The 22322-nt window shown below is 43.8% G+C and overlaps 1 pseudogene; it reads right to left on the reverse strand.

Moving 5' to 3' along the window:
- LOC135544092 (A disintegrin and metalloproteinase with thrombospondin motifs 2-like) overlaps positions 1 to 22322 on the reverse strand; it is an 83965-nt pseudogene that overhangs the window by 58620 nt on the left and 3023 nt on the right.

A 22322-nucleotide genomic window follows, 5' to 3' on the forward strand; every position in this document is an offset into this window, starting at 1 on the left:
TTGCGCTGAAGACGTCTGAATCATTTTTACATTACATTTAAGTCATTTAGCAGACGCTCTTATCCAGAGCGACTTACAAATTGGTGAATTCACCTTCTGACATCCAGTGGAACAGCCACTTTACAATAGTGCATCTAAATCACTAAGGGGGGGGGGGTGAGAAGGATTACTTATCCTATCCTAGGTATTCCTTGAAGAGGTGGGGTTTCAGGTGTCTCCGGAAGGTGGTGATTGACTCCGCTGTCCTGGCGTCGTGAGGGAGTTTGTTCCACCATTGGGGGGCCAGAGCAGCGAACAGTTTTGACTGGGCTGAGCGGGAACTGTACTTCCTCAGTGGTAGGGAGGCGAGCAGGCCAGAGGTGGATGAACGCAGTGCCCTTGTTTGGGTGTAGGGCCTGATCAGAGCCTGGAGGTACTGCGGTGCCGTTCCCCTCACAGCTCAGTCTGCTAATACAGAACTAGTAAAGGCCCAGTGCACAACTTTTGTGAGATTTATTATTAAAACTAAATGTATTTGAGTGTTTACCAGCATTTGTAACTTGAGTCTGATAATTATCTGTACAAAACTGTTAATCTGATTATACTTGTGGACTATAAAAATACTTGATATACGGTACGTTGATATACATTTTCTAGTTTCTTGAAATACAACTTATTTCGATGTGAAAACTGAAATGGTCTATTCATTCCTTTTCCATTTTAGTCGACTCTTATCCAGAGCAACTTACAGTAGTGAGTGCATACAATTACATACTGGTCACCTGTGGGAATCAAAAATCACAACCCTGGCATTACAAACGCCATGCTCTATCAACTGAGCCACATGATCACATCACATCGTCACAAACCACTTGATGTCTCAATGTACTCAATTACTGTATTGTGCATTGTTTTTTCTTCATGCTGAAGGAAAGTCTACAGCTACAAACCTAGATGACCAGCCTATGTACAATACACTAATGTACATTTACATTAAGTAGTTTGTAAGGATGGTAAATTAATACTGCATAAAAAGTGGTTGTTTTACATGTTATTTAATGTGGATGTTTTGTGTCTTTGCCCATAAGTTTGAGGACAGGGTTTTGATCTAAAAGTTTGAGGACAGGGTTTTGATCTAAAAGTTTGAGGACAGGGTTTTGATCTAAAAGTTTGAGGACAGGGTTTTGATCTAAAAGTTTGAGGACAGGGTTTTGTTCTAAAAGTTTGAGGACAGGGTTTTGATCTAAAAGTTTGAGGACAGGGTTTTGATCTAAAAGTTTGAGGACAGGGTTTTGATCTAAATTGATCTTTATTACTGCATTGTCGGAACTAGAAGCACAAGCATTTCGCTACACTCGCATTAACATCTGCTAACCATGTGTATGTGACAAATAAAATTTGATTTGATTTGATTTGATTTAAAAGTTTGAGGACAGGGTTTTGATCTAAAAGTTTGAGGACAGGGTTTTGTTCTAAAAGTTTGAGGACAGGGTTTTGATCTAAAAGTTTGAGGACAGGGTTTTGATCTAAAAGTTTGAGGACAGGGTTTTGATCTAAAAGTTTGAGGACAGGGTTTTGATCTAAAAGTTTGAGGACAGGGTTTTGATCTAAAAGTTTGAGGACAGGGTTTTGTTCTTTCTGGATTTCATTAGAATGACTATTCGCAGAGAAAGGGACATGGCAACAAGTCTTTCAATTCCAGCTGATGAATCCTGCAAGATTATCACGTCTGCTCCCGCTCTTCCTCCCCCTGGCGCTTGAGGGCGCCAGATTACCCTGCATCATGCACTCCGGCCCCAGCCGGATCGTCAGGCTCCCATGCCTAAACCGGCTCGCCAGGCTCTCACGCTCCTGCCGGTTCCCCGGGCTTTCACGCCCCATACGGCTTGCCCTGTGCCCATGTCTCGACCGGTTCGCCCAGGTGGGACGCTGGGTGGCGTCCCAAGAGGGAGGGGTACTGTCACATATGCTCCCGCTCTTCCCTCCCCCTGGCGCTTGAGGACGACAGATTACCCTGCATCATGCACTCCTGCCATCCATCACCCACACCTGCCTTCCCTCGTCACTCGCATCAGAGTTATTGGACTCACCTGGACTCAATCTCCTGTTATTACTTCCCCTATATTTGTCAGTTCCCCAGCTCTGTTCCCCACTGCTGCATTGATTGTTTTTTGGGGGTTATCGTTAAGGGCTATCCAGGAAAACATAGCTAAAATGCTGTCAATGCACACCAAAACAAACAAACTTCTACAATCTGTTTTTACAAAAGAGGATTTGCTCGATAAGAAAGTACAGGCCACCGTGTCAGACACGCACAAACAAGGCACATGAACGAACAAGATAACACAATTAGCTTTTTGGAAAGAAAGTTGCAGCCTTTTGAAGATGAATTGGACTAGCAATAAAACCTAATGAGACGAAACAATGTGAGAACATCATTTTTTATTTTACCTTTATTTAACTAGATAAGAACAAATTCTTATTTTCAATGACGGCCTAGGAACAGTGAGTTAACTGCCTTGTTCAAGAGCAGAATGACAGATTTTTATCTTGTCAGCTCAGCTTCGACCAGCAACCTTCCGGTTACTAGTCCAACGCTATAACCACTAGATTATCTGCCACCCCACGAAACAACATGAGAAAACCTAATGAGACGAAACAACATGAGAAAACCTAATGAGACGAAACAACATGAGAAAACCTAATGAGACGAAACAACATGAGAAAACCTAATGAGATGAAACAACATGAGAAAACCTAATGAGACGAAACAACATGAGAAAACCTAATGAGACGAAACAACATGAGAAAACCTAATGAGACGAAACAACATGAGAAAACCTAATGAGATGAAACAACATGAGAAAACCTAATGAGACGAAACAACATGAGAAAACCTAATGAGACGAAACAACATGAGAAAACTTAACGAGACGAAACAACATGAAAACCTAATGAGACAAAACATGAAAAAAAAAATAGACGAAACAACATGAGAATATTGACGAGGAAAAGGGAGACCTTTCCAGCTACGTGGTCAAACTGATATCATTCTATAGCTGGAGGACTCCTGATAACTCCAGGAGTGATATGTATCTGTTGTTCAGTACTGTCTTGTCGATAGCTAGGCCCATTTACTTTAAGTCCTGCCTGTCTTCCCAGTAGCCTACTCTGTGTGTGAACGGCAGACTGCTATTAACTTACAGAAATTTGTTGACACATCAACCAGGGGCAGGGCAATGTATGACTTGTTTCAGTAATCAGAGGCTGTATTGAAGGGGGAGAGGCTTCACATCTCATAGGCAATCATACATAAGTGGTTGTACTTCAGTCTACCCTGGTTTCTCAGCGGCAGCTGTAAGCAAGCGCTGGTCATGTCAGTGGCAGTCACGTCTGCAAAACTAAGACCGTCGCCGAAACAAAGACAGTTCTGTGAAGTTATTGGAGGAAGGAAAGACAGGAAGACTCCTCACCCCTCTCTCACTTGAGTATCTTACCTAGTTATTATGACAATAAAAGGTTTGCTCCTTTTCAGCTTGGGCAACTATGTGTGTTTTCTATACCTGTACGCTCCTCTCCCTTTAGGCTATACAGACGCTCCCCACTCCTTGGCTGCAACCCTTCTAGTTTAGTATACACTGCACGCACAACCCATGTGGAATTCCGTGTCTCTGCCAGCATTTGATCTGCGGTCAAGAACGTTGAGTTCATCTCAGCCTATACTGCCTTTCAGTCCCTTGACTTTTTGGCCCTGACAGAGACATGTATCACCCCAGGGAACACTGCTACTCCAGCTGCTCACTCTTCATCTGACTACGTTCTGTCTCACAGTCCAAGAGCATCTGACCATCTCGGAGGTGGCACAGGTCTACTCATTTCTCCGAAGTGGAGATTTTCTCTTTTCTCCCTCTCTCACTTTTCCATCTCCTCATTTGAATTCTATGCTGTCACTGTCACGTGTCTACTCAAGCTTAACATTGTTGTCATCTATTGCCCACCAGGTGCCCTTGGAGAGTTCCTCAATGAGCTTGACACCTTGATAAGCTAATTTCCTGACGATGGCTCACTGCTCTTCGTACTTGGCGAGTTCAACCTCCCGACGTCTGCCTTTGACTAATTTCTTTCCAACTCTCTCTTTCCTCTCCTTGCCTCTTTTGGCCTCACCGTTTTCTAATCGCCTCCAACTCACATGGCAGGCAATACGCTTGACCTCATCTTTACTAGAGTCTGTTTGCCCACTAATCTCAATGCAAACCCCCTCCAGGTCTCTGATCACTTCTTTTGTTCAATTTCTGTCGCCCTTTTCTCCAACCCTAACCACTTAGCCCCTACCCAGATGGTCATGCGCCACCGTAATCTTTGCTCTCTCTCTCTCCCACTACTATTTCCTCTTCTATCCTATCATCTTTCCCTTCTGCTAAATAATTTTCCCTCCTGTCTCCTGATTCTGCCTCTTTGACCCCCCCCCCCTCATTGCTTTCCACATCTTATGACTTGCACTGTCCCCTTTCCTCCCAGCCGGTTCTCCCCTCCCCTCCTGCTCCGTGGCTGTGACTCATTGCGAGCTTACAGAAAAGGGCTGCGGGCAGCTGAGCAAAGATGGATGAAAACAAAACTTCTGGAGGACCTATCATCCTTTCACACCCTTCTCTCTACCTTCACTTCCTCTGTATCCACTGCTAAAGCCCCTTTCTATCACTCAAGCTTCTGTCTCTAACCCTAGGAAACTCTTTTCCTCCTTCTCCTTTCCCTCCTTAATCCTCCACCTCGTACCCCTCCCTCCCTCTCTGTGGACGACTTTGTCAACCACTTTAAAAATAAGTTGACAACATCCACTACTCATTCATTCAGCCGATTGAGTCCACTGGTCTCACTCACACAGAACTAACCTACACCTTGATATCTCTCTCTCCAGATTAAATCCTTTGACTAGCGCGGTCTGGCCGCTCGACAACCTACCCGCTCAACCCCTTCTCTGCTCCTCCCTTCTTAAAACCATCTCTGGAGAACTTCTACCATTCCTCACTTCCCTCATCAACTCATACTAGCTGCGTCCCCTCTGACTTCAAAATGGCCCGAGTCGCTCCACTCCTCAAGAAACCAATACTCGACTCATCTGATGTCAAAAACTATAGACCTGTGGGCCTCCCGAGTGTCGCAGCGGTCTAAGGCACTGCATCACTACAGACTCAGATCTGATCCTGGGCTGTGTCGCAGCCAGCTGCAACCTGGAGATCCATGAGGCGCCGCACAATTGGGCCAACGTCGACCGGGTTAGGGGAGGGTTTGGCCGGCCGGGATCTCCTTATCCCATCGTGCTCTAGCTTCTCATGTGGAGGGCCGGAAAGATGCATTTATTTCCTAAACAATTGAGCGTGCTGTCCCTGATCAACTCTTTAGTTATCTCCCACAGAACAATGTTCTTGACCCTAACCAGTCAGGCTTCAGGACGGGTCACTCAACAGAGACTGCTCTTCTCTGTGTCGCGGAGGCTCTCCGCACTACAGAAGCTGACTGTCTCTCCTCTGTTCTCATCCTCCTAGATCTATCCACTGCCTTCGACCCATCAGATCCTCCTCACCACCCTCTCAGGGCTCTGGCTCTGCACACTCTTGGATTGAATCCTACCAGGCAGGCCACTCCTACCAGGTGACGTCAAGAGGATCTGTGTCGCACCATGTACTCTCACTACTGGTGTCCCCCAGGGCTCGGTTCTAGGCCCTCTCCTCTTCTCTCTATACACCAAGTCACTCAGCTCCGTCATATTCTCACATGGTCTCTCCTCTCCTTGCTATGTGGATGACACTCAACTACTACCCCCCTACTGATACCCAGGTGGCAAAACGCATCTCTGCATGCCTGGCAGATATCCCAGCTTGGATGTCGGCCCACCATCTCAAGCTCAACCTTCCCCTTGGAGGGGAAGGCCTCCCCTCCATTACGGTTGACAACTCCACAGTGTCGCCCTGCAAGAGTGCAAAGAACCTTTGCGTGACCCTGGACAAAACCAAATCAAAGCAAATCAAAGCAGTGACTCGCTCCTGCAGGTTCATACTTTTCAACATACGTAGAGTAAGACCCTACCTCAAACAAGAAGCAGCGCAGGTCCTGTCATCTCCCATCTGGACTACTCAACTTGCTGTTGGCTGGGCTCCCTGCTTGTGCTATCAACCCCCTGCAACTTATCCAGAACGCTGCAGCCCACCTGGTTTTCAACCTTTAAAAGTTCTCTCATGTCACCCTGCTCCTCTGCACACTCCACTTGCTTCCAGTTGAAGCTCACATCCACTACAAGACCATGGTGCTTATCTATGGAGCAGCAAGAGGAACTGCCCCTCCCTACCTTTAGGCTATGCTCAAACCCTACACCCCAACCCGAGCACTCCGTTCTGCCACCTCTGGTCTCTTGGCCCTCCCACTCCTATGGGAGGGCAGCTCTCGCTCAGCCCAGTCCAAGCTGGACATCTAAAACACTACCTCTTCAAACAGTATTTTAAATAATACCCCTCCTAATCCCCCCCACCCCCCATTTTTTTATAATAATAATCCTGAACCAGCATTTACACTTGACCCCCCTCCCCCTTCTAGCTCTGACTCTGCTGATAGCTACTTTGAGGAAAATGTACTTACTAAGCCTGTGATACGTGGTTATCCCATCGAGCTATCTTAAGATGAATGCACTAACTGTAAGTCGCTCTGGATAAGATAAGTCACTCTGCTAAATGACTAAAAGGTTAAATGTAGGAATTTGATGTGGATTTATGACCAGAAGATTTGGAATGATGACATCGGTGTGAAAGAATGCTAAAGACCCTTGCACGGTAATCTTCAGACTGTGGAACTATCAGATCAAAATACATGGGGGAAAGGAAAACCAAATGGACGGCCGCTCCATTCGATTCGTCCAGGAACTGTCAGCAAAGCTAAGAGGGAGACGCAAGGAATAAATTACGATCACACATTCACTGGAGGAAAAGGGGATCAAGTCTCAGCTCCGCTTCCAGGCAGTACTGTGGGTATGGAGGGGAACGCAAAGGATAGAATTTACAAGCGCCTATGAAGCCCTAATCAAGCTACAAGAAACCTTCCCAGTTGAAGGAGGAGAGCCCCCTGCCCTGAGAAGAGGACAAAGCAGGACAAAACTATGAGCGCAGTAGGTTACATACAGTGATGCGTAAGTCCAGTTTATCGTAAGTTGAGACAACTGTTCTATGGATGTGTGTGTGTGTGTGTGTGTGTGTGTGTGTGTGTGTGTGTGTGTGTGTGTGTGTGTGTGTGTGTGTGTGTGTGTGTGTGTGTGTGTGTGTGTGTGTGTCAAATGACTGCCTCGCCTGGTTCACCAACTACTTCTCAGATAGAGTTCAGTGTGTCAAATCGGAGGGCCTGTTGTCCGGACCTCTGGCAGTCTCTATGGGGGTACCACAGGGTTCAATTCTCGGGCCGACTCTTCTCTGTATACATCAATGATGTTGCTCTTGCTGCGGGTGATTCTTTGATCCACCTCTATGCAGACGACACCATTCTGATTACATCTGGCCCTTCTTTGGACACTGGGTTAACCTGTTGAGTGTATTTACCCAAATTAAACTGCCTATTTCTCAGGCCCAGAATCTAGAATACGCATATAACTTTTACTCTGAAAATTTAGCGAGAACAATCACATCGCGTCAGTGCATAGCTGGGTGCATGCGCAACAGCATGGAGCAGACATTTTCTCTCTATCTCCGATTGAAAAAGCTATGGTCTGGTTGAAATATTATCAATTATTTATTGTAAAAACAACCTGAGGATTGATTATAAAAAATATTTGACATGTTTCTACGAACTTCACGGATACTATTTGGAATTTTCGTCTGCCCGTCATGACCTGCACGAGCCTGTGGATTTCTGAAGAAAACGTGCCAACCAAATGGAGGTTTTTGGATATAAAAATAATCTTTATTGAACAAAATGAAATGTTTTTGTGTAACTGGGAGTCTCGTGAGTGCAAACATCAGAAGATCATCAAAGGTAAGCGATTCATTTTATTGCTTTTCTGACTTTCGTGACCAATCTACTTTGCTGCTAGCTGTTTGTAATGTTTTGTCTGCTGAGAGAGATGTCCTAACATAATCGCTTGGATAGCTTTTGCTGTAAAGCTTTTTTTAAATCTGACACACCAGGTGGATTAACAACAAGCTAAGCTGTGTTTTGTTATATTGCACTTGTGATTTCATGAAAATTAAATATTTTTTGTAATTTAATTTGAATTTGGCGCTCTGCAATTCAGCGGATGTTGACGAAATGATCCCGCTAACGGGATTGGTGCGCCAAGAAGTTAATCAATTTTAGAATGAGGCTGTAACATAACAAAATGTGGAAAATGTTGTTTGAAGGAGACCAAGGCGCAGCGTAATTTGTGGTCATAATATTTATTTAAATGAGAACCAGCAACAAAATAACAAAGTATAACCAAAATGAACGTACCATTCTGTAGGCTACAAGAGCTGTACAAAAATCCCACAACATAGGTGGGAAAAAGGCTACCTAAGTATGATTCCCAATCAGAGACAACGATAGACAGCTGCCTCTGATTGGGAACCACACTCGGCCAAACACAAAGAAATACAAAACATAGAATGCCACCCCACATCACTCACACCCTGACCTCAGCAAATAGAGAAATAAAATGGCTCTCTAAGGTCAGGGCGTAACACAATTGGTCTGGATACTTTCCGAATGCACTGTTTATTTAAAAAACAATATCTTAATTATATAACTACTGTGTAAAAATGCAGCATGCATGTCAAATGTGTGTAAAATGTATATGTATCAAATACACTGAACAAAAATATAAACGCAACATGTATAGCTTTGGTCTTGTGTTTTATGAGCTGAAATAAAAGATCCCAGAATTTTTCCATACACACAAAAATCTTATTTTTGTCAAATTTGGTGCACAAATTTGTTTACATCCCTGTTAGTGAGCATTTCACTTTGCGAAGATAATCCATCCACCTGACAGGTGTGGCATATCAAGAAGCTGATTAAAAGGCAGAATCCTTACACAGGTGCACCTTGTGCTGGGGAAAATAAAATGCCACTCTAAAATGTGCTGTTTTGTCACACAACACAGTGCCACAGAGCGTGCAATTGGCATGCTGACTGCAGGAATGTGAACAAAACTGGGTTTGCATAATTCAAGTATTTCTGTACAAACGGTCAGAAGCCGTCTCAGGGAAGCTCACCTGCATGTTCGTCGTCCTCACCAGGGTCTTGACCTGACTGCAGTTCGGTGTCATAACCGACTTCTGTGGGTTCACCTTCACTCACCTTCAATGGCCACTTGCATGCTGGAGAAGTGTGTTCTTCACAGAAGAATCCCAGAATCAACTGTACCGTGCAGATAGCACTGTGTATGGCATTGTGTGGGCGAGCAGTTTGCTGATGTCAACATTGTGAACAGAGTGCCCCATGGTAGCGGTGGGGTTATGGTATGGGCAGGCTTAAGCTACGGGCAATGGAAACAATTGCATATTATCGATGGCCATTTGAATGCACAGAGATACCGTGACGGGATCCTGAGGCCCATTGTCGTGCCATTTATCCACCGCCATCACCTCCTGTTTCAGCATGATAATGCACGGCCCCATGTTGCAAAGATCTGTACACAATTCCTGGAAGATGAAAACATTCCAGTTCTTTCATGGCCTCGTACGCACCAGACAGGTCATCCATTGAGCACGTTTGGAATGTTCTGGATCAACGTGCGCGACAGCGTGCTCCAGTTCCTGCCAATATCTAACAACTTTGCACAGCCATTGAAGAGGAGTGGAACCACATTCTACAGACTACAATCAACAGCCTGATCAACTCTATCCAAAGGAGATGTGTCACGCTGCATGAGGCAAATGATGGTCGCACCAGATACTGACTGGTTTTCTGATCTACGCCCCTTCCTTTTTTTAAGGTATCTTTGACCAACAGATGCATAAAAAAATCCATATATTAGCGTTTATATTTTTGTCCAGGGTATATAAATAAATAAGCAAAGGAAATGTGTTATGGTATGCAGTATACAAACCCCAACCACTAAACAAGATGTAGTCAGAACATCTAAGACAGCACAGGACTTTGTACAGAGGGAAGCAGGGGCGCCTGTCAAAAAAAATAATCACCATCCAACAGCCATTAGTCAAAGAACAAACGGAGTGTGGTTATTTCAGGGAATGACTTTCAAGGAAAAACACGTGTGGCGGTGAAACAGACACACACACACACACACACACACACACACACACAACACACACACACACACACACACACACACACACACACTCTTAGCTAAACTTAAGTAGAAACCGGGAACCGGTACCGAGTCAATGTGCGGGGGGTAAAGGTTAGTCGAGATCATTTGTACATGTAGTTAGGGTTAAAGTGACTATGCATAGATTATAAACAACAAGTTGCAGCAGTGTAAAAACAAAAGAGGTCAATGTAAATAGTCTAGGTGGCCATTTGATTCATTGTATAGCTTTCGGGTAGAAGCTGTTTTGGTAGGAGCCTTTTGGACCTAGACTTGGTGCTCCGGTACCGCTTGCCGTGCGGTATCAGAGAGAACAGTCTATGACTAGGATGGCTGGAGTCTTTGACAATTTTTAGGGCCTTCCTCTAACACCACCTGCTATAGAGGTCATGGATTGCAGGAAGCTTGGACCCAGTGATGTATTGGGCCCTACGCACTACCCTCTGTAGTGCCATACGGTCGGATGCCGAGCGGTTGCCATACCAAGCGGGGATGCAACCGGTCAGGATGCTTTTGATGGTGCAGCTGTGGAACTTTTTGAGGTTCTGGAGACCGCTCCACTTCAGCCCCGTCGATGTTAATGGGGGCGTGTCCGGCCCTCATTTTCCTGTAGTCCACGATCATCTCCTTTGTCTTGCTCACATTGAGGGAGAGGTTGTTGTCATGGCACCACAAAGCCAGGTCTCTGACCTCCTCTCTATAGGCTGTCTCATCATTGTCGTGATCAGGCCTATCACTGTTGTGTCGTCAGCAAACTTAATGAGGGTGTTGGAGTCGTGCCTGGCCATGCAGTCATGAGTGAACAGGGAGTACAGGAAAGGACTAAGTATGTACACCTGAGTGGCCTTGGTGTTGAGGATCAGTGTGGCAGATGTGTTGTTGCCTACCCTTATCACCAGGAAGTCCAGGATCCAGTTGCAGAGGGAGGTGTTTAGTCCCAGGGTCCTTAGCTTAGTGATGAGCTTTCGGGACACTATGGTGTTGAACGCTGAGCTGTAGTCAATGAACAGCATTCTCACATAGGTGTTCCTTTTGTACAGGTGGGAAAGGGCAGTGTGGAGTGTGATTGAGATTGAGTAATCTGTCGCTCTAGTGGGGCGGTTGGAGTGGGTCTAGGATTTCCAGGATGATGGTGTTCATGTGATCCATGTCCAGTCTTTCAAAGCACTTCATGGCTAACGACGTGAGTGCTATGGGGCGGTAGTCATTTAGGCAGGTGACCTTCATGTTCTTGGGCACAGGGACTTGAGTGGTCTCCTTGAAATATGTTGGTTTTACAGACTCAGACAGGGAGCATTTTCTTCTTTGCTTATGGCCGTATACAGCTCGTTGAGTGCGGTCTTAGTGCCGGTCTTAGTGGTCTTAGTGGTGGTAAATAGACGACTACGAATAACATAGATGAGAACTCTCTTGGTAGATAGTGTGGTCTACAACTTATCATGAGGTACTCTACCTTAGGCGAGCAATACCTCAAGACTTATTTAATATTAGACATCGCGAACCAGCTGTTATTGACAGACGCAGCTGCTCTGTCCTGCTGATGCACAGAAAACCCATTTGGGCCTGGTCTCCGGAGAGCAGAATATCCTTTGCGTTGGACTCATTAAATAAAGAATATTTGTTCAGTTCTAGGTGAGTAATTGCTGTTCTGATGTCCAGAAGCTATTTTCGGTAATAAGAGACAGTAGCAGGAACTTTATGTACAAAATAAGTTACAAACAATGTGAAAAAACTAACAAAATAGCACAGTTGGTTAGTAGCACGTAAAACGGCAGCCATACCCTCCGGCACTATTATTATTTCTGCAAGCCATGACAAATTGTTTCTGAAGTTAAGAGGTAAGATTGCACCCATATTGGCCATTTTAATTTACAGGATTCAGATAATATTCAATAAATATAGTAACCAACATCCGATTTGGACCAAACGTCTTCCTACCAATGAGTAAGACATGAGGAATCCCCAGAATTATACATTTATATAGTTATGTCCTTTAGCATCTTCCTTACCAATGGGTAAGACATGAGGAATCCCCAAAATTATACATTTATATAGTTATGTCCTTTAGCATCTTCCTTACCAATGAGTAAGACATGAGGAATCCCCAGAATTATACATTTATATAGTTATGTCCTTTAGCATCTTCCTACCAATGAGTAAGACATGAGGAATCCCCAAAATTATACATTTATATAGTTATGTCCTTTAGCATCTTCCTTACCAATGAGTAAGACATGAGGAATCCCCAAAATTATACATTTATATAGTTATGTCCTTTAGCTGTTCTTGTCGATTCATGTTCTTGTCACAACTTCTACCGAAGTCGATGCCTCTCCTTGTTCGGGCGGTGCTCGGCGGTCGATGTCACCGGTCTTCTTGTCACAACTTCTACCGAAGTCGATGCCTCTCCTTGTTCGGGCGGTGCTCGGCGGTTGATGTCACCGGTCTTCTTGTCATGACTTCTACCGAAGTCGATGCCTCTCCTTGTTCGGGCGGTGCTCGGCGGTCGATGTCACCGGTCTTCTTGTCACAACTTCTACCGAAGTCGATGCCTCTCCTTGTTCGGGCGGTGCTCGGCGGTCGATGTCACCTGTCTTCTAGCCATCATTGATCCATTTTTCAATTTCCATTGGTTTTGTCTTTTCTTCCTTCACATCTGGTTTCAATCCCATTCATTACCTGTTATGTATTTAACCCTCTGTTTCCCCTCATGTCTTTGTCAGAGTTTGTTTGTTGTTCAGATTTCGTGTTGTTTGTATTGGTGCGCGACGGGTCCTCGTACCCACTTTGTTTTATATTATTCATTTGTCTTGGAGTTATGTTTTGTTTAAAGTCACTAAACAACTCCATTCTACTAAGTTTGATTCTCCCAAGCCTGACTTCCCTGCCACCTATACACTCTGACAGTTCTGTATTGTTTCATGTTTTGTGTGGACCCTAGGAAGTATAGCTGCTGCTTTTGCAACAGCTAATGGGGATCCTAATAAAATACCAAAATACACCCTATGCCAATCCCAACCAGAGTACAGTATCAGTTCTCTATGTTTGACAAGTAGTATGAAGCAGTGGCTTGGAGTATTGCTTCACCATACTATGTATTCTCTGTGAATGTGTTGATCGTTTTCCCACCCATTCAGAGAAATGTGTAATTGAAATCACTTGCATTATTTACCATTTAGTAGTGTGAAAGTACCAGGTTTGACCTCTAGATGCCACTGTTCCTGCTATACCGCCACACTCTTCTATTCATTTTGCTGGTCCTTTGTATTTATTAAATAGATCACAACATAGATCACCCTGTTAATTAAATCCTTGTTTATTTAGTTAGTTAAATCCTTGTTTAGGTATTTAGTTAATTCCTTTTTTAGTTAGTTAGTTAAATCCATGTTTAGTTAGTTAAATCCATGTTTAGTTAGTTAAATCCTTGTTTAGTTAGTTAAATACATGTTTAATTAGTTAAATCCTTGTTAAGTTAGTTAGTTAAATCCATGTTTAGTTATTTAGTTAAACCCTTGTATAGTCAGTTAAATCTTTGTTTATTTAGATAAATCCTTGTTTAGTTAGTTAAATCCTTGTTTAATTAGTTAAATCCTTGTTTAGTTAGTTAAATCATTGTTTAGTTAGTTAAATCTTTGTTGAGTTAGTTAAATCCTTGTGCATGATGTGAAAGGGAAGGCATTCCACAAAGAGGCATCAAATCTAATAGTGAACATACTTGGACAATGGGTCCTCAAGATAGTTATGTTGCAAAATGTAACACTTAAAATAAAATGTGTCTTTTTCCTTTTAAATATATTAAAAACAATGGTCATGTTTATTGTTTACTCAATGTCCTTTCGTTCTCTTTACAAGGTCCATCCAGATTCTGCTCTGATCAGCGATGCTCTCCTCCAGTGGAGGAGTGAAGTTTACTGTAGGCTAATATCCCATCAGCACTCAGCCCTGCCACGTAGGAGTTGGCTGGCTGCAGCTCGTCTTGGCTGCGAACGACGCACCTCTGATGGATTTGTGTGACTACCTCTGAGCCTCCGATCCAATCCGCACAGCTGATGCCAAAGTCCATCATGCGGGTGTTTCTCCTGACTCCAGTTTCCCCATTAGAAGTTCACACAATTATGTGTGTAAATGTGTGTATACGTGTTCTTTAAGTATATATACATTGTGTGAGAGCATGTGTGCATTTGTCTTATGAGAATTTGTGTATAACAATCCAACTTGGCAGAATGCCCGGAATACACATGTATTTTGTATATTCTTTCAGAGTAGACTAGAACTACTCAGAAAAAACCTACACATCTGAAGTGACTGAGAAGCAAGTCTCCCAATATCCTCGGGCTGAGCTCTGCGGTTAGAACTGAAGTGACATGTGAATCCCTTTTATGACTTTATCATGTCTTTATCCACCCACTCAGATTACTGTATCTTCTATCTGATCGGTCAGTGGAGTTTTGGTGAAATCTGACCACCCCTGATGAGGGAATGGGTCAAATGGGAGTCAGGGGAGGGGGGTAAATAGTTTGATGATTAGACTATGAACTAGAGAGAAACGAACATTGCACCATAGTGTACTTTCCCACCAGTGAGAATCCTTTATTATAAGTCCAATGACTGCATACTGTAGATAAAAAGTTGAACATTTGGTTAAATCGAGTTTAGCAGCCTTTGCTTTGTCCTACAAGGGTGTCAAACTATCCTCCAGTCTGATTTGCTCTGTAGAGACATGCCAGAGAGTGTATTTACAAGCGTACGACATGTCATGACAGGCTATGTATAGAATGAACTAAAGATTACATTATAGAATCAGGCAATACTTAAAATCAGTAAAAAAACGAATGTTAAATTAGATGCTTTCTCTGGATAGCTTTAATTTTGTTCATCGGGCAAGACAAGGATAACTAGAAGGGCTTGGAGAGGGATACGCTTGTTTTCTCTCTGTACAATAAAGCAGAGTTCACTGCCAGTTCAACAGATATTTCAACGGGGCCACAAATGGAATGTCTAGAAGAAACCCACATAAGGCTTAGCAGCATTCAGCACTCTAAGGTTACAGATGACGACGACCTATGAAAGACTGTCATCATGTCTCCTGACAGTCAGAAAAGGCATGCAGGTTCTGTAGAGGTGTAACTGAAGTTCCTTTTACCTTGGGGGTAAGAGTCCGCTGTTTGATTGACATGGGGTCTCTTAATGGCAGAGGAGCGATAAACGATGTGATGTCGTCCATCTCTTCCTTCCTCCTCCCCCGCCCCACCCCCTCGGTGCTCCAGGGGTTCGATGAAGAACTCCTCCCGCCCCATGCGGATCATTCCTGCCTGAGAAAGATGAGATCAGAAGAGGGTTGAACTTTACAATCACAAGTATCCATCTAACTGGAAGAAAAACAACTTTAAATAACACTTTGAGAATAACTTCATTGAGAAGGGAAATGCACAATAAGCAATATATCCACCACTTTAAAGCTCGGACTGAAGAGAGGACAACATTGACAAAAATACAAATGACATGAGACTGCAAAGAGACATGTGTTGATCAATATGGGGCCAATTTATATTAACCATCTGATCAACAATTTAGATCAGCCAAAACAGCGTTACTATCACTTCCATAAATGCAGACAGACAAAATGTGGCGTGACAGCCCAAACCAGGTGGTCCCCTATCCTGTGTCTGTCGTGGAAAATGGGAAACGGGGAAGAGGAGGGATGTGAATGTAAACTTTAAAACACACTGTGACTGGAACAGACACGCCTGTTCAGGGTCAACTCAATACTGCTTCTCTCTCTGACCCCGACCACAGAGCTAGAGAGGGGCTGCTGAGACTGCCATTTATCACGGCCTCCTGAGAAATATTACACAAGGAGCTGTGACATCCTCCCGAGGTTTAATTACCAAGGAAAGATCTGGACTCTGCATAAATCGACACCATCAGTTGCACCTCGGTTAGCCAGCTCTCTGAGCCACTGTGAAGTCAAACTTTTAACCGACCTTACCACGCAGCACGCGGCTAAGTACACATCTTCCACTCAGAAAATCAGTTGCTCAGTCACCTCATCTCAGGAACTCTAGAACTCTAACAGCTTATTAAAGTTATGCTCGGGAATAAAGGAAAGATTCTACTCTGGGCTGCAGGAGTGAAGCACATACCTCAGTCTTGAAAGCAAGAATTTCCATTCTCCCTTGTGACAGGGAAGACTTTATTTTACTGCAGCAACTTTGAAAAACAAATAAACTAAGTCAAGTCATTTTATATTAAACAATGGTGCAAGACTGGGGTTTTTGCATATTCATTTTTTCCATTTGGCTACACTGTGATAGACATCCAAACCCGTAATCTGAAATAAAACTCTGTTTTCAACAACAAATAACTTTCCCAGATGTCAAATCTTCTCTTGCCAATTGAAAATCGTAAACTAACATTTGAGGGATCAACTTCACTTAACAATCACAAATAAATCACTAGCTCTCGCTACCAGCTTTACTGTCAGAAAAAGTCTACAGTGCCCACACAGTTGGATCAGTGGTCCACTAATCAGGTATTATACCCACACCACTCTGTAGAACTTTAGCTGTAAAACGGCATAAAAATTGTAAACGTTGACAGGAGAATTGAAGGAAAAGTTAGCATAAACCATGCTGAATTGCAGAATCTTTTTGAAGATGTGATCCAGCTCCACTGTAACAATGAGACTTTTCCATAAGCCTGAGAGGCTCCAGTGCCTGCCTGGACTGCCAAGAGTGAAATAGGAGAGCAGAACTTGAGAGAGAGGGCCTGAGCAGCTCTGTCCCGGTTTCCAGCTCAGAGTCAGGCCTGCCTGAGGCGGAGGGAGGGTTCAGATGGAGAGAGCAGCGCTGTGCTGCCTTTGGATCGTTGGATCTGGCCAAGAGGGTCAGCCTGCTGCCTCGTTAAGAGACTGGTCGCCCGGGAGACCTGCTGTTCATACCCTAACTTTTCAGTGTTCAGTGTGTGTGTGGCGTATGTGTGTGTGTGGCGTATGTGTGTGTGGCGTATGTGTGTGTGGCGTATGTGTGCGATGGGGCAGGAAAATACATTAATCCAGAGGTAGTTATGTCTGTAGGGAGGAGGAGCATAAAGCCTGTATGACATGTTCCAACTTTGCCTTGGTGCCATCTGTCTGTCTGTCTGTCTGTCTGTCTGTCTGTCTGTCTGTCTGTCTGTCTGTCTGTCCAGGGGTGGAATCACCTTAGCTTTCACAATGGACAGCTCTGTGTGAAATGACAGATAACATATGTTGCAGCTAAGTACACCTCTTCTGAGGTAATGACAGCTTTGACAGGGTTGAAAATAGTAATCTTTTCAAGTTGATATGAATGAAAGAGCCATTGTAAAACCTAACCCTGGGTAACTAAAAGTTATAATAAACTCTCAATTTTCACTACTGGATTTATATTTCAGTGGAAAGGCCATGGAAAAGAGAAAATACAGTGTTTAAACAGGAAATAAAACGGATAAGTTGTTTCCTAATGACAGCGTCTTCACAATCTATGTGTTAGAAAGGAAAGTTTAAGAAGACTATATGGGGCCATATCCATAAAACTTGATTAAGAGACATATTTCCATTGCACAAAAGCCTGACCTTATGTTCCTTGGCAATATTTTCCATTGTAAAAAGTCAGTGTTAGTTTCTCATTGAACAGGTCATTGGTTTACATGACCCTCACTCACACTGCTCCAAAGAAGGGATTTCTAAACTTCCTCAAGCTTCCTCTCAACCTTTAATTGAATCAGCTCTCCACTCATGATACTGTGTTAATTGTCAGCCTTTTCAACATAACCTAACACATTATCAATCGATTACATTCAATCAAATCTGAGATGAGATGTTTTGTTGAACTTTGGATGTAAATTGTGCCCGTTGTTATGTGGCAAGTGAAATAGACACTCAGATTGTGCCACCAAATCTCTGGGATTCAAGGATTAATGAGTCCTGGAGCAAACTTGATTTTGATCCTGAGTTGGATACAGTATAAAGTCCTGAATGAACATAAACAAGTCAAAATCGTCAGTTTCAAATAAATAAAATATCATCAACCATGTTCATTTTCAAGCCTGGCAAGAATCAAAGGTGCTATGATGTACAGGCCAAAGCTACTTTTGATTTGAGTTGGATTGTTGATGTTCATTCCAGTTATCTCCTTCATTTCTCTGTTAACCACTGGCAACAGGAATGTAGGACATCAGAGAGAGTAGAAACTGAAACCCCTTTTGGGCTGCCTCCCTTCACTGTTCATAACAAGCTGTCATTCAAACTCACAGCAGCAGAACTCCTCTAACAGGTGTCAGGAATCAACACAACCACATCAATATTAATATCAACACACGAAGATAAATGCCCAATAAAAAACATTAACTATATAAAGTGAAATATGCTCTAGTCTGGTCTAACGCACACAATCTGTCTCCCTCTCTCTCAAACTCTCTATCTCTCACACGCACGCACGCACGCACGCACGCACGCACGCACACACACACACACACACACACACACACACACACACACACACACACACACACACACACACACACACACACACACACACACACACACACACACACACACACACACACACACACACACACACATTAAAATGTCCTGGATCACCAGGTCAGATCTCACATGTCTTGACTGCCTTATGAATTCTCTTGGTTAACATCCACGGCACACTGCTGTTTTCATTTTGGAGAATGCAACTCCTGCAGGGATTGGACGAGCCAGGTGGCTGACATCACATCTCCTACTGTAACTACAGACAGGTTCAGACGGGAACCATCATGACCAATTCTCCTACTGTAACTACAGACGGGTCCAGACGGAAACCATCAAGACCAAATCTCCTCCTCTTCATTCCCATTCATCACCTTCACATTGCATTTTGGATAGAGTCACAAACAACCCTTTGTCCATGTGTGCTCTGAGACTCTTTTCCTTTGAAACGTCTTTCTATACAGGTCACACTCCTCCCACACACCATGAAATACATCACCAACTTTAAATGCTACGGTGTCAGTCATGGAATTCTTCCAAACGCTATATATATATATATATATATAATGCTACGGTGTCAGATTCCATGACTGACACCGTAGCATTTAAAGTATAAATATATATATATATATATATATATATATATATATATATATATATATATATATATATATATATATATTAAATCTGTGTAATTGGACTGAGTCTCGTGGCACCGAAAGAAAGCTGACACAGAACCAAACAAAAAACACACATTACAAGATATTTATTGGCTTCCATGTTTGTGATGAGTGTTCTCTAAGGAGGTCAGCTGTATTCAAATGTATAGATACCTGTTCTCTACCACAACCGCAGAGGCCTTGTGTCTTCCAGGTCAAAGATGCTCTTTTCACTCCAGCTGGGCCTGTTCTCTCAACTATAAATCCTGACAAGCATGTCAATATGTCCCTTTGAAAGAGTAATGTAACACGCAGCCTACAAGACAAGGCCTACAGCCAGGTGGACTGGGCCTACAGCCAGGTGGACTGGGGCTACAGCCAGATGGACTGGGCCTACAGCCTGCTGGTCTGGGCCTACAGCCTGCTAGACTGGGCCTACAGCCAGTTGGACTGGGCCTACAGCCAGATGGACTGGGCCTACAGCCTGCTGGTCTGGGCCTACAGCCTGCTGGATTGGGTCTATAGCCTGCTGGACTGGGCCTACAGACAGATGGACTGGGCCTACAGCCAGATGGACTGGGTCTACAGTCTGCTGGACTGGGCCTACAACCAGATGGACTGGGCCTACAGCCAGCTGGATGTACTGGGCCTACAGCCTGCTGGACTGGGCCTACAGCCAGCTGGATGTACTGGGCCTACAGCCTGCTGGACTGGGTCTACAGCCTGCTGGACTGGGTCTACAGCCTGCTGGACTGGGTCTATAGCCTGCTGGACTGGGTCTATAACCTGCTGGACTGGATCTACAGCCTGCTGGACTGGGTCTATAGCCTGCTGGACTGGGTCTATAGCCTGCTGGACTGGGTCTATAGCCTGCTGGACTGGGTCTATAGCCTGCTGGACTGGGTCTATAGCCTGCTGGACTGGGTCTACAGCCTGCTGGACTGGGTCTACAGCCACATGGACTGGGCCTACAGCCAGATGGATGAGCGATGGAGAGAGGGAAGAAAATAACACCAGAAGAATGCTATCTTGTATCCTCCAATTAGGACTAAGGACTATCTACCGCTTATGTTGAGAAAAGACCCCTGGGACGACAGAAACTTGAGAAAGGTTGCATCTTTGTCACTAGGTTAAACACAGCTGACATAGGCTGCTATGTCGTGCAAAGGCCGAAGGATTTCCAACCAACACAGAAACCATCACAACGCAAAATTGCTTAATTTCCTGAACTTTTGGGAAGCGTGTGGTCTGTATGGGATTATGGTGGCTTGATTGAAAGTTGGATAAGACTACCAGCTGTTCTTACTGTTTGTAGTACAGAAGGCTTTCTTAAACTATGGATCCGTACCCAAAGTGGGTCCTGGGCATGTGAGAGGTGGGTTGTGAGTTATGACAATACATCTATAATCACACACTATTTATTCTTAATTTGTGTCATTGGAGGATGATTTGGGTCATGGTGGAATGGTCAATTTCTCATTTGGGTCTCGAGCTGTATACGTTTAAGAACCCTTGTAGTAGAGGATTGACTGCTCTGATATTATAACACAGAGAAAGTGATATGTAAGTTATATTTCATTATAATTCAGCAACGCAATGCATCTCTGGAACAAGGTCAAATGGGACAGATCACACAGAGAAGAGATGAGGGAAAAAATAGATAGATATCACACACACACACACAGAGACTTTAAACTGACAGGCTGACCCCTCAGGACAAATTGCATAAGAGGATGGTTTCCATGACAACTGTCTGTAGCATAGGCCACAGCAGATTTGCTCGGGCCACCCAATCTAATTTAGCCTGGGTACCAGTCTCTTTAGCTAATCCACTCCATGTCATGTGCCAAGGAGACTGGCCTTTCTGCCATCTTCAAATATTAACGTTCTATCATTAATGAGCTCGAGGAAAACAGAGGATTTGATCATGATTCGATCACCCTCACAGCTATCTTCCAATCACAACAAAAAATGTATGCACATTTTGGAACTCTTTATCTTTTTTTCTCCACAGAACACGTTGGTATTCGGTTGCTAAGCAACAGTTTTTTGTTTGTTCAGATGCTCACATCTAAATTCTCAAAGTAAATACATACAGCAATTTCAACCACAAAATGTCTACGTTTTGATTTTAAGCATCAAAATACAACTTACTTTGTTATAAATTCTAATTTCGAAGCTCCACATGATGTCATGGAAAATAATCATGTTTTTTCCAACAACCAATGAGCAACTCCGCTGTAAATTCAGCGCATATTGAACATTGACTTTGCCGAAAGACCAGTATTTTTGGGCAATGACAAGGAGAGGCGAGTGAAATGTTAGCTAAAGAGACTGGTACTCACACTAAATCTAACCTAAGAGCCCATACCAAAACATCACTTTTTCTCTGAGAATCATTTGGTGGATGTCACTTCCTCCTACAGATACTGTGGCAACAGCTTGTGCCTCTGCTTGTAGGGCATTCCTTACTCACTTGTCTCTTAGCAGGGGTCCAGGACCAGCATCATGCCCCTGCCCTTCTCAGTGCAGCAGCCTACTCTGGACCCGTATTCATAAAAAATCTTGGAGTATGAGTACTGATCTAGGATCAGTTTAATATTTTAGATCATAATGAATACACGGAGGGACCTGATCTTAGATCAGCACTCTTTCCTTCTCTGAGACACTTTATGTACACAAGCTCCACTTTGCTGCTGGTCTGCTAATGGTGGTACTCATGCCTGGCCTGCAGTACCAATGACCTGGGGCCGACCAGCAATGACCCGCATACTGAATACTGCCACACTGCCTAGTGGAGGCCAATCAGCAATGACCTGCATACTGAATAATGCCATCCTGCCTGGTGGAGGCCAATCAGCATTGACCTGCATACTGAATACTGCCATCCTGCCTG

The sequence above is a fragment of the Oncorhynchus masou genome, chromosome 8 (assembly GCF_036934945.1).
Source record: "Oncorhynchus masou masou isolate Uvic2021 chromosome 8, UVic_Omas_1.1, whole genome shotgun sequence".
In the NCBI taxonomy this organism is placed as follows: Eukaryota; Metazoa; Chordata; class Actinopteri; order Salmoniformes; family Salmonidae; genus Oncorhynchus; species Oncorhynchus masou.